Source organism: Haliotis asinina, chromosome 8 (genome assembly GCF_037392515.1).
Source record: "Haliotis asinina isolate JCU_RB_2024 chromosome 8, JCU_Hal_asi_v2, whole genome shotgun sequence".
Lineage (NCBI taxonomy): Eukaryota > Metazoa > Mollusca > Gastropoda > Lepetellida > Haliotidae > Haliotis > Haliotis asinina.
Genome location: NC_090287.1, coordinates 28,458,679 through 28,473,191, shown reverse-complemented (window position 1 = coordinate 28,473,191; position 14,513 = coordinate 28,458,679).

The following is a 14,513-nucleotide window of genomic DNA, read 5'->3' as shown; positions in this document are numbered from 1 at the left end:
TAGTTTTGAAACATATTAGATTGAACATTATAATGTTAACTAAGGATACCGGACATTCATCATGAGTAGTGTTTGCCGGGTATGTAAAATAGTGACATATCTTTTAGTGGAGTTCCTTCTCCTTGTTTATTTGAACCTTGTGTTGTGGGACATATTGTCAGCTGTACATACATGATTGGGTATTTATTTATCACACAGGGTAAGGACAAATGTAAAACATTGTGATTATAAGGCAGAGCAATATATATTTATCTGTGTCTCAGGTAACCTCCCAAAACTTGTATGAAAACATTGCATGCATCTTTAAACTTTATCCCACTTGTACACTGCATATCATTTACTTCAGAGTACAAGCAGGGGACTCCAATTAGGGCTGTTCTTTTTCAACCATGGGTATTGTCTAAATTAATCACCTTCATTAGTGTCTCAGTTACAGCTGTCTCAGATGGTGGTCTAGGTTTCGGGAGATTCCGTTTTTCTTGTTTAACCTCAACCAGTGATGAGCGGATGGTTAAAAATTATTAGGGCTGTTCTTTTTCAACCATGGGTATTGTCTAAATTAATCCCCTTCATTAGTGTCTCAGTTACAGCTGTCTCAGATGGTGGTCTAGGTTTCGGGAGATTCTGTTTCTCTTGTTTAACCTCAACCAGTGATGAGCGGATGGTTAAAAATAATTAGGGCTGTTCTTTTTCAACCATGGGTATTGTCTAAATTAATAACCTTTATTAGTGTCTCAGTTACAGCTGTCTCAGATGGTGGTCTAGGTTTCGGGAGATTCCGTTTCTCTTGTTTAACCTCAACCAGTGATGAGCGGATGGTTAAAAATAATGTTTTTCACTAATTTTTACCATTTTTTATGACATGTTAAAATTCAAATCACCTGGTAATAGTCTTTGACTAAGTTTATTTATTTATGCAGGTGAAGTTGTTTTGCTTTAGAAAGCAGTATATTAAGGTATGAAAATGAAGACAGGTCAAACTGACCTGGCTTTTAATATGCATGGATGAAGGATAAAAGTATAACTTTATCACGTCAGGGCAAACTTTTAATTATTTCACGCTTAATGAAAAATGAAAAATATGGACAGCCTGACAAATGTACTAATGGAATGATGAATGATGTCTATTCTGAAAGATGGAATTACATTATATTAGTTTATCACTCAATGAAAGTCTGAAATATCATTTCATTAATCAGAAAGACATTTGATACCATGCAATTCTTCACCACAATCTGACAACAGTTTGTCAATGTATTGAGCTGATCTGTTGTATCAATGATAACCTTCCCTGTATGTATGTATGTGAATTGTTGGACTGTTGAACCCTTTTCCACCAGGAAAGCTGCAATAATAATATTTACCTTATCTAAATGAGATGAACTGAAAGAGTAATTTATAAGTTGCCTTATCTTCTATAATGACATGTAATATGGGACATGAAAGGTTTGATAGACAGTTCAATTTGTGGATGACACTATCTAACTAGTGTTGTCAGTCATATATGACATATATGCACACATTGTTGTTACTATTTACAAACTACTTTCCTTCAGCTGCTGTCCGTATCCACCTCTTGTGACTAGAATTTTACTTTACTGGTCACCACAGCAACCAGACTTATGTACCATCCATTCATGTATACAGTGGTCGTGTTTACAGTTTCTCCCAGATACAATGGCCCAGTTACTGCCCATCCTGTAGCAGTAGTTAGTGATGTTATTTCCTGGTTGAACTGCCAGTGACCAGGTGCACAATAACACAATCTATTATTTAGTATTGATGAGCAGGGGAATAACCTTGGTGATGTCTGTTGTTAATCAATGTATATGGGAAAGTCCTAATACTGCTGGATTTCTTTAACACGGCCAATTAACACCAATCTAAGCTGGTCAGCCAGAATTGGAATTGATTTGTTTATAGAACCAAGATGAAGATCTTAATATATTTTGGATATTTATGTATGTCTTTTTAAAAAATAAATATTCTGAAATCATCAGTTGCCAGTATTTTACAAGAGACTATATGGATTCATTGTCAGACATAATTGTTTCTTGGTGAATTTTCCTGTTTTTCGTGCAGTCTATTTGCATTTTGCCCAGGAAAATCAATAGACACAAGAAATTAAATGTCTGACTTAAAGATTGGTAGAAATATTCCTGTAGAAATATGTACTGCTGTTGAATGAAATAAAATATGCAGTGGTTGAACCTGTTGCTATATTTATCGTTATGTGAGACTGTCCGTCCAGACCTCATTTCAGATATATATTTGCAATAATATTTTGCTCAAATTGATTGCTTTGTTGATCGAGGTAGTCACTGAATGCATACAGGAGGAGTGTATTGACCATTGAAAGTACTTGTTGTTGGATCTACTGTATTACCTTTTTAAAGCATGCTTCTAGATAGGTATGCAAGTTTACTGTTTTACCTTTTCAGAATCCTCTGCCAAAATACTTGTTGTAGGTATTGTTTTAATGTATTGTTCACCATTGTTGTTGAAGAAGCTATTGTGATTGTTCGGGAAGGTTTGGTTGGCAGGATATGTTTCTTTTGTGTAATGTACATTTGTAAAATTGAAAGACATATATAACATGTGTCCTATTCAAGATTTGCATGTTTAAAATAGATGTTTGTTTTGAATTAGAAATTAAAAATGTTTTCATTTTTACATCAATGGATTTTGTTGAAACATTTTTACAACAAATTTACTTTGCTGAATCTGTCATCCAGTGTAATCAACCATCATTGCCTAAATCCTTCACTGCTGAAATCTTAGACTGATGTTTAATTCTGTTAGGCCATATTTCTGTCAATGTCCAAAATAGTTTTGGGGGTGAACAAAATTATAAGTAGAGAATGCTAAACTATGTCCTGTGTAATACCATATTTATGAAATGAGTGAATGGTTTGATATCTAACGAGGTACTAGCATTGGAATGTCATAACTGTAAAACACTTTGACATCATACGTAAAAATTATTAAATGATAATATCTTCAAAGGGTGAGTAATATATGAATGTCTTAGTTTACATCATAAAATGTTTCTATTAAGTTTCTATTACTTTGTGTCATTTTATGAACATTTTATTTTATATGTCCTGTGATGTTCCTTATTCATGAATTCAGTGGCCTTTTAAGCTAGTGGTCATGTGACAGGAAGTGTGAACCAAACGATATGCAGTCTGCTAGTTACTCCTATCTGTGATTCTTGTACTGACCCTGGTGTTGGATATGCCAGCTAGATTTGCTTATGCCAATTTTACTCTTTGTTGTGTTGAAATAAATCTATTGGAAGTTGACTGGTATTATCTCTATTGTTTATTATGCAACAAAATCTACCCAAATGTGTGCCATCAGTTCAGAGGGTTTTGTATTACTCTCTCATGGTTTCAATGGGTGGATTTTATACCTAACTACACTTGTTGGTCACTGGTGTACTTTGAATTGTTGGTCTCCAGCATACCTTGAGTTGTTGGTCACAGGGTACCTTGAATTGTTGGTCTCCAGCATACCTTGAACTGTTGGTCTCCAGAGTGCCTTGAATTGTTGGTCACTAGGGTACCATGAATTGTTGGTTACCAGGGTACCCTGAATGGTTGGTAACCAGAGTGCCTTGAATTGTTGGTCACTAGTATATTAGGAATTGTTGGTCACCAGGGTAACGTGAATTGTTCATCACCAGCATACTTGGAATTCTTGGTCTCTAGAGTACCTTGACTTGTAGGTCACAGGGGTACCTTGAATTGTTGGTCACCAGGATATATTGCATTGTTGATTACCTTTAAGTGGTGATCACCAGGGTACCTTGAAATGTTGGTCACCTGGATGTCTTGGAGTGCTTTGTTAATCATTCAGATACCTTCATTTTGGCTGTGAACCAAACTGTGGAAAAGCACCCATTTCTATATGCAGATACAGGGTCTATATTCTCTCCTATGTTTCAAATAGAATGCAAGCAACATTTTGCATTACCCACAGGTAAATTCATGTATCGTGTTAACCACAGAGATAATATTATGGCCCCTGTTAACCTGTATGAAATATAATGCCATACATAACAACAGGTTATAATTCACAACAGGAGAGTGGTTATAGTATTTCCAACGTCAGATATCCAAAACAAACGTGCCACATTCTATGGACCTTGCAATGGACAATGGGCTTGAGTACTCACACAGAATGCGGTACTTTCTCTGTTAGCTTTCACTAGTGCTCTCATAAAACGGCTATAAAAATGTAGGCATTATTCACTTTGGTGGTATATTTGCTTTCCACTTTGCTTCCAGTGAACCATGCAAAGAGGAGATAAACTTTATGGTTTGATCACAAGAAGATATGGTTTCACTTTGTCATACATATATGTTGGGATTCAAACGAACGTCGACAAAAATGATTTCGATTCTTCCGAAATTTCTGATCTGGTTTTTGTTTCATATATTTTTATATGACCTTTGTATTTCGGAAACATATATATTTACCTTCCTTGACAAAGGTAAACGTGGAAACGTCGAGCCCACATTCGATTATACAAGGAAATATATCTAATTTTCAGTATATCATTATAGAATGGAAAGAAAATACTAGGGCTCTGCAATATATCCAACCCAGACATGAAAACGATACGTATAGCGATACGCTAATCGAAAACCGGTATTTTGTAACACTCCTAAATCTTAGAATGTTTCTTCTGTTCACACACAGTCAAGTTAAGTTCGGTTTGCAGTTGTGTTTTTAATGTTTGCTCCAGCGTTTAGCAATGTTTTGAATCTGTCTGTTTCACACATTTACTCATAAATTATCAGTGATTTCTGTTATGTCCCGAATAAGTCAAATTTAAGCCACTGTAAAAAAAAATCCCTCGGCTTTTCTTTTGAGAGTGGAGAAACTAGTTCAAACCAGTATCTAATGTGTTGATGTTAAATTGTTCTTACCCTTGTATTATTTCTGCCAAATATCATTTACATCTTTATTTTGTCACGATTGGAGTTTTTTTAAAATCAAGTACAGTGATTTTGTTGTGTCTTTGTTTTATAAATCAAACACTAACCCTGTTTAGTGGTTTTTTGTTTAAAACATCTTGCAATGTATCGCAATACATATCGCGATACATGTATATGTTTTCGCATTGCATTTTATCGCAATATGAATATTCACAGCAATACCCTAGAAAATACCTGGGGCAATCCATGACGTTCTAGCCTCAGATTCAGCATAAAGAAGACCCCTTATCTGAAATCAGTAATATATATTCTTTGATAGTCCATTGCTGTGCATTTAGTTGCAACTAGTAAATATACTTCAGTCTTCAAACTTACGTTTTCAAAAACGTCACCACATATCACGCCTCAATTGTGAACCCACGGGAAGCACATGTGTGCAGTATTTTTTTTATCAGGTTCAGACAGGTATCTGAACACCTTGACGATCGAAAGTCGATGATAACGTAAAAGAGCTGCGACATTACTATAGGTGAAATAACTTTTAAGGACGATGCTCCGGGACGTATCAAACAGTCTACCTCTATCTTTTCATACTGAAGAACATGTACCGATATTGTTTGACGTAACTGCACTAATCTGAACCTCACTATTGTATTGTATTCGGAGTACATATGTACATATATAACTGATTTTTTTTTGTGTGTAGAAAAGGTTTTTGCGTCGTGCGTCTTATCGACCGTTACCTTTTTTGTTTTGACAATGTGTTTTGTGTTTATATTCATATTCCTTGCCTATTAGATGATGACACAGTAGTGCTACCAACACTTTGTAGATCGTGTCCAGTGGCTGAGGCATTTGCTCCAAACACCGTAGTCATGGTTCCTATTCTCACTGCTGATACAAGGAGTGAAGCCTGTAACCATCATTAATGGTAACCATTATTAATTTACTGACATGTTGTCAGCCTTTTGCAGAATTTATAACACGTGTCTGTATTTGACTTGGACAGTTGTTTTCAGGGTTCTTTATATGTGAGTGAAAATGGTTTTACGCCGTTTTATCAATATTCCAGCAATATCACGACGAGGAATATCAGAAGTGGGCTTCACACATTGTACCCATGTGGAGAATCGAACCCACATTTTCGGCGTGACTAGAGAACGCATTAGAATATCTAGGTAGTCAGAACGAAGCTATGACATTGTGGGCGATGGAATCTAGGCTATTATTATGACAGAGCGGAAATAATTTGTGACGAGAGAGGACGAATTTGTGACGGTGAGTAAAGGCTGAAGCTGAAGTCCATACGTTAATTTTGCAAAGTCATTTGAAGTTATTTTACGCTATTAGATTCTAGTAACAATTTAGAAATATCACAGCTGTTTCCGAAATTAATATGATTCACCTAACTTATATAAACAGAAACGGGGCGGTGGGATAGCCCAGTGGTTAAAGCGCGTGCTCGTCACGCTGAAGACCCGCGTTCGATTCCCCACATGGGTACTATGTGAGAAGCCCATTTAGGATGTCCCCCGCCGTGATGTTGCTAGAATATCGTTAAAAACGGCGTAAAACTAAACTCACTCACTCAGTCCAAATAGAAACACGAACCCGGACTTCGAACTTAAGCTTTACCCAGTGGACCACCAACGTAGACCGTTTACTAAACCTGTCAACACACAGACATCAACAGACCATTTATTATTCATCATATGTTCGTTGAAGGGGATAGTATTATAGTCGACCTTGATTTGATATACCATTATTCCAGGAGCGTGGTCATAGTGACCTTTAACGGTATCGGTAATGATGTTGATGTTTAGGGTGCCTGTGATGTAACTATGGATGCTGCAGGTGATTACAAACACCACTAGCGGGCGACATATTTGTTCGTTACAGAGAGCAACAGTAACAGCAAACTGTATAAGGGCGCATCCAATAGGAAGGGTTGATATTGTTCACTTCATAGCGTCTACCGTGATGTTTCTCTGATTCTGGCTTTGATTTGAAACATTTGACGTGATCATTCCTAGCAACACCACCGACTGCACTTGATGTCCTCTTCGGTTTGGTGGAAATGATTCATATAGAACTATTATAGTCTTTGTATAGCAACAGTTCATTGGTAAAATGTAGAGCATAGCCTTCGTGTGTCAGGGGATATTAGTTATATCAAAAGGAACTTACACATTACAAATTTTAAACTTTTTAAGATTATGTTTTGATATTGATGTACTATTTATTATGCAACATTATTCTTCTTATTTGTAAACAGACTAAATTGGGTTGTTTTTCACATTTTCTAGACTTCGAGTTAAATGATTTTATTTTATTATTTTGTTTTTGTTAATATCTTACAATTATTTTAATCTGTCGGACTTTATTGAATAGATTAATGCATGCGTGTACACACATTTCACATTAAAAATATATTTAACATTTAATAAGCAGTTTAATTTGCTTTCCTTAACTACAAAATTATTGGCGTTGGAAGGGGATTTAATCAAATAACTATTGCATAAATGGTCTCAAACGCCCTTAAAATCACATGGCAAATATAAGTAATTATATACAATGCGTCCGCCCACTCGCTGTTACTAGGCATACAAACAAAGTGTCAGCTGTGGGATGAATATCGGAAAGTACATAAGTAAGAAATCATGTTTACCTCGTTGGCACGTTTTAACATGTCATTCTACCAGAATCTCCGCTTACGCGTAGCTGTGCAGGTATATGTGTGTGCCCGAGGTCGGAGGAAAACTATGAAACATTTATTCTTTACATATCACTTATGTCTTCCTACATATTCAGAAAGCCATACTGCTTGGTAGTTTATGATCTCTTTACGCAATGGGAACACATCGTCTTGAAACGCTCGATAATGCAGAGACCTGCTAATGTCCATTATGTAGTCATGGATATATGAATAGGAGACAATAAGGATGTTAGCTGACGATGTATCGGCATCAAGGGTTTTAGCATAACAAGTACGTATTTCTAAGACTTTTGTTGCAGATACAATGATACAGAGTGTTTGTCAGAGACGTACTAATCGATAAACAATCACCTGTGACGTAATTATTGTAACAAACTCGACCATCGAAAATTTGTTATCATATAAATATTCAGCATGAACTATTAACAATACGTAGTGCGTTTCTGTTTCATAACCACCGTGCTACGATGGACTGTAGGCTGTGAATTATGCATGGCAAATTTTCATAACTGATTATACTTCCTCGTATGTTTAAATTATTTGAATTCCCTCCAGTGAGACGACACAGAAACACAACAACCGAGCCTGGATGTGGAGTTCTACGTGCAAGACATAAATATATAGTACAACTATCACTATCACTATCACGTCGGTATGAACGTTGTCGAGTCTGGACCACGTAGATCAATGTTTGATAGCAAGAACAGCGAAACACTCCATCGTCTTGTGCTGACAATCAGCCATCCACACCAGTCTCTGTGACCACACGACCCTCACACTGATTGGTGGTAACAAAGCCGATTTTACTGGAACTTCAGACATATCAAGTCCCAGAATCTCCACAAAGTTCGGCAGTTCTATGCTGGAGACGGTTAACTATAGGCTAATGAGCCTTGGGTGTGGAAACTGCGTACTAACAGTGCTTTGGAAATGTTGTGAGTCAGTGTGTGTGCCTATGCGTGAGCGCGTGTGTGCGTGTGTGCGTGTGTGCGTGTGTGTTAGGGACTAGGAAATATGCACCACATGTGGTGCCTAAAAATAAATAATTAAGATCTGAATTGTGATGGATTAAATACTGATATCATAACGCTTTGCAATGCGCCAGCAACGATTTGGTTACTTTCTACTTTCGCTTTGTAAAAGCCAGCTTTCATGTGATTATCATATACATTCGTCACCACTATATTATATGCACACCTTTTCAAGGTAGTTTCGGTCACTGCTGTAAAACAAATTCAAACACTTGTCTGCTGTGTAAGAGCAATATGAAATTTGTTGATAAAAACGTGGTATATCGTGACGTAGCTTCTACACGAAACTGTAGTTTTCGAGTATATAAAAAATACATTTGATTAAGGATTTCTTCGCTGCGCTTGTTCCACATCTAACGATTTTCGCAAGTTAAAAGTATATTTTACAGACGCTTTCTTCAGTATGTTTTTCTAAGACGACGCTTTGATCGCTGTTAGTAATGACATGGTCGAAGAAGCGTGCATGTTGTTGCTGTAGTATACACAGAAGTACGTGTAGTTCAGTTAAACAGGTTAACTTCGATGAAGGCTTGAAGCAAATGAGAATCATCACTAGAACTAATGTCATACGAAGCCTGTGTTGCATACACCTCTTGTGAGCTGAAAAATAAATTCACGTTTACAACTGATGCATTGACGGGTGCATGGTAAGTCTTAAGCCGCTTTATGATTCTTTATTGTAACATCTCAACGATTGTGTAGAGGGGCATAAGAGTAATCTTCCTGCCTCGAGTCTGTTCTTACCCTCATCTTAGTCAGAGGATGCTTGATTGCTGTATACATTCGCCACAACTTCAGTATTGTCAACTTCGTCACGCCCGAAAGAGTGATAAAGAAGGGATACCCAGGTGCATGTTCAGATAAGATTAGTATTTATCACAAAACAAACTTAGTCGTACCTGTACAAACTGTCTGTATTTGAGTCCCACGGTAAACTTTATACAAATAATTTTGACATCTATAGTGGACGGGGAAGAGTAAAAGGCAAAGTATTCTCCCACTGTATCTGTCACAATTTCTCACACCATGCCAAGCACTTGCCGTAATTGTCAAAATTGTTCAGGTTGCCCCTACAACCACTGTAGATGAATGTGTCACAAGATTTGGTGATCCAGTTGAAGAAATACCTCGGGATAGACTTCCTGCATGAACCTGGATCCTGGGGCAGTCGGCAGATGTGTTTCCTGTCTACAATAGCCAACAAGATAGAAACTATTATGCTTGCCTACGATTGTCAGCAAGTGAGTTATGCTTGCCTACAACAGTCAACAAGTGAGTCATGGTCATGTCTGCCTACAATAGCCAAAAAGTTGGGTATGCTTGTCTACATTATCCAACAAATGAGGTATGCTTGTCTACAACGGTAAGCAAGTGAGGCATGCTTGTCTGCAATATCCAACAAGTGAGGTATGCTTGCTTATAATAGCCAATAAGTGAGTGAGGTTTGTATTATGCCGCACTCAGCAACATTCGAGTCATATGGCGGCGGCCTGTACATAAGCGAGTCTGGACCAGACAATCCAGTGATCCACAGCATGAGCATCAATCTGCGCAATTGGGAACCGATGACATGTGTCAGCCAAGTCAGCCAGCCTGACCACCCGATCCCGTTAGTCGCCTCTTACGTAAAGCCTTGTCACCTCTTATGGCCAGCATGGGTTGCTGAAGGCCTTTTCTACCCCGGACCATTACGGCTCGCCAATAAGTGAGGTGTGCTTTTCTACAAATGCCAACAAGTGAGGTGCCCAACTGCAATAGCCAATAAGCCTATAAGTAAGGAAAGCCCACCTGCAATAGCCAACAAGTGAGGTGTACTTATCTACAATAGCCAGCAAGTGATGTATGCCTATCTACAATAGCCAGCAAGTGAGGTATGCCTATCTGCAATAACCAACAAGTGAGGTATGCCTATCTACAATGACCAACAAGTGAGGTATGCCTATCTACAATAGCCAACAAGTGATGTATGCCTATCTACAATAGCCAACAAGTGATGTATGCCTATCTGCAATAACCAACAAGTGAGGTATGCCTATATACAATAACCAACAGGTGAGGTATGCCTATCTACAATAACCAACAAGTGATGTATGCCTATCTGCAATAACCAACAAGTGAGATATGCCTATCTACAATAGCCAACAAGTGATGTATGCCTATCTGCAATAACCAACAAGTGAGGTGTGCCTATATACAATAGCCAACAAGTGATATATGCCTATATACAATAGCCAACAAGTGAGGTATGCCTATATACAATAGCCAACAAGTGAGGTGTGCCTATATACAATAGCCAACAAGTGATGTATGCCTATCTACAATAGCCAACAAGTGATGTATGCCTATCTGCAATAACCAACAAGTAAGGTATGCCTATATACAATAACCAACAGGTGAGGTATGCCTATCTACAATAACCAACAAGTGATGTATGCCTATCTACAATAACCAACAAGTGAGATATGCCTATCTACAATAGCCAACAAGTGATGTATGCCTATCTGCAATAACCAACAAGTGAGGTATGCCTATATACAATAGCCAACAAGTGAGGTATGCCTATATACAATAGCCAACAAGTGAGGTATGCCTATATACAATAGCCAACAAGTGATGTATGCCTATCTACAATAGCCAACAAGTGATGTATGCCTATATACAATAGCCAGGAAGTGAGGTATGCCTATATACAATAGCCAGCAAGTGATGTATGCCTATCTACAATAGCCGACAAGTGATGTATGCCTATCTACAATAGCCAGCACGTGAGGTGTGCCTATATACAATAGCCAACAAGTGATGTATGCCTATATACAATAGCCAACAAGTGATGTATGCCTATATACAATAGCCAACAAGTGAGGTATGCCTATATACAATAGCCAACAAGTGAGGTATGCCTATCTACAACAGCCAACAAGTGAGGTGTGCCTATATACAATAGCCAACAAGTGATGTATGCCTATCTACAATAGCCAACAAGTGATGTATGCCTATATACAATAGCCGACAAGTGATGTATGCCTATCTACAATAGCCAGCACGTGAGGTGTGCCTATCTACAATAGCCAACAAGTGATGTATGCCTATAAACAATAGCCAGCAAGTGATGTATGCCTATCTACAATAGCCAGCAAGTGAGGTATGCCTATCTGCAATAACCAACAAGTGAGGTATGCCTATCTACAATGACCAACAAGTGAGGTATGCCTATCTACAATAGCCAACAAGTGATGTATGCCTATCTGCAATAACCAACAGGTGAGGTATGCCTATATACAATAGTCAACAAGTGAGGTATACTTGCCATTACCAGTGAGCTGTTGCGTCATCTATATAATATGGTTTTAAAGCTGTTCCAGGATAACTATCACATTCATCAGTACAGCTATCCTTTAGTACTATAAAGTTGTTTCATACACGGCATGCACGCACACACGCACACACGCACACACGCACACACGCACACACGCATACACTTTATGCTAGGCTCCTCCTATTGTATCATGTCGGTATCGTATTATCATTATGGGCACAATGCTAATTAAAACTATTCTTATGGAATAGGTATGTGTTCAGTAATATAATTCTTACCTGATATATTTGGAATAAAAAACCCATGCGCGTGTTGTAGTAATACAAGAAAAAACACAAACATTCTTAAGAAGTCTGACATCTTTAGGTTGGTATTTCCACCTGCAAGATAAGAAAACTATATATATATATATGTATGTATGTATGTGTGTGTGTGTGTGTGTGTGTGTGTGTGTGTGTGTGTGTGTGTGTGTGTGTGTGTGTGTGTGTGTGTATCATGCAGATACAGAGATTTAAGGAGTCTCTTACTTCGTTGACAGCGTGGGAAAGGTTTTGTTATCGTTAAATAATCGTAAGAATATGTTGTTTCCATTAAAATTCTGTTTTAAGCCATAATTTTGAATAATATGCAATTAAATCCCTTGCAAGTCGAATTTGAGAAACGGTGTATTTTCCAAAGTAAATAAGCGCTGTAGCCTACCGTTTGTGTAGCCCACCCGTCTCATGGTGACTGCCTCCCTCACATTCTTCAAATGTCATGCACTCAAGGTTTGACCATAACAAAATACGAAGAAGTAACGGGAAAAAGTGACATGTTATGAAATATTTACAAAATACAAAATTACACGTGCTTTCTTTTCGGTTACCCATAAGGTCACATGTAATTTACCTATAACAGTCCGTGGCGATTGGTTTTCGTTGAATAATATTTAACAGAAAAATCACATTAAGCAATAAGACAGTGAGAGCATACTGTTGATGAGACAGTGAGGGCAAGATTGAAACCATTCCTTACGTCTAAACATAAGTAGGAATTTCATACACTCAAAGGTGTGGCCCAAATTACTGGTTCATGTTCATGTACATCACATCGACTCCAAACATCTGTCATCGTCTTATAACACAACGACCTTGTAATATGTACATATCACAAACACACACATCCTCATGATTTTCAAAACGGCAGCTCCTGTATATCATCATATTTCACATATGCATTGATCAATGATGTTGACAGTCAATTTGAAATATTATATGATCCTACCTTGGAGTATTGGAATTGTACATGTGTTACGAGGCAACGCATCTCAAAGAGGATCCACAGATTGTCAACATAATGTCTCCGATCATATACTGTCAAGGTGCTGGTGTTATTTGTGAATATTTGGATATGATGAAAGAAACTTGGTGGCGTGGCCACTTCCAGCCATGTTTGTATTTGACATGTCACAGATGTGTCGGTACGGCGATGTAGTGGCAGCATGTGTTCCTTTCGATTAACACTAAGGACAACGATCGAACCAATAAACTCCATTCTTGGAATGACCTCCATCTTCAAACAAAACAATAGGAAAAATCAAAGCTTGCTTCAGTTCGGGCGTTTGTACTATAGTAGAGGTTTGGAGGAGTGGACAATAATATAGGCCATCGGGCACTGCAGCATATAATATAGTCTGTTTTCGAAACTGTCGCCAACCTTGGCATTTAGGAAATGTTTTCTCTACCTGCGTTAGAGTGTAATACGGTATACTTTTCTTCTTATCTCAGGTAAAGCAGGAGGACGCTTTCGTCTCAGAGTGCACAAATTCCAGGCTAGTGATACATTTTTATTTGATGGTCGGGGACTATCCACAAACCGTTCGTAACAACATGTAAGCCTAACATAAAGTATAGAGTTGCGACAGGTCGTAACGTTATGAACGCTTTGTGGATCGGCACCCACGTGTGTACAAGGATATTAAATCACTGGTGTGACACACCAGGGCTGTCTATTTCCTCAGTGGATAATTGATAAGACAATATGATATTATTTCAGGTCGTAATTCCAAAAACGTGCAATCGTCGCCTCTGATTTTTTAGTGAAGCATGTGTGAATCACGCGCTAGAAATAAGGTGGTCCTCAGCTACACATGCTGGTCGTAAAAGTCAACTGACGGGATCGGGTGGTCAGGTTCGTTAACTTTGTTAATGCATGTAAATAGAGGCTCATGATGTCAACCACTAGATTGTTTTGTCCAGATTCAATTATTTACAGACAGCCGCTGAGAGCGGCGATAAAAAAGAAACATACAAAACATTCCTAAGTAACATTTTATCTGTGTTCTGGTGATGCCAGTGTTCTGGTGAGGTTGTTAATGCATGACAAAGTCTCACTGGTATTGTGATTCATATCTTATGTTAACAATTCCGAAAGAACAGCCGTTGTCGGAATATTGACAGTTTTTTTGCTGATAATCAGTTCTACCCAGTATTACTCAAGAGCTATGCAAGTCTATCTTTGAAAGC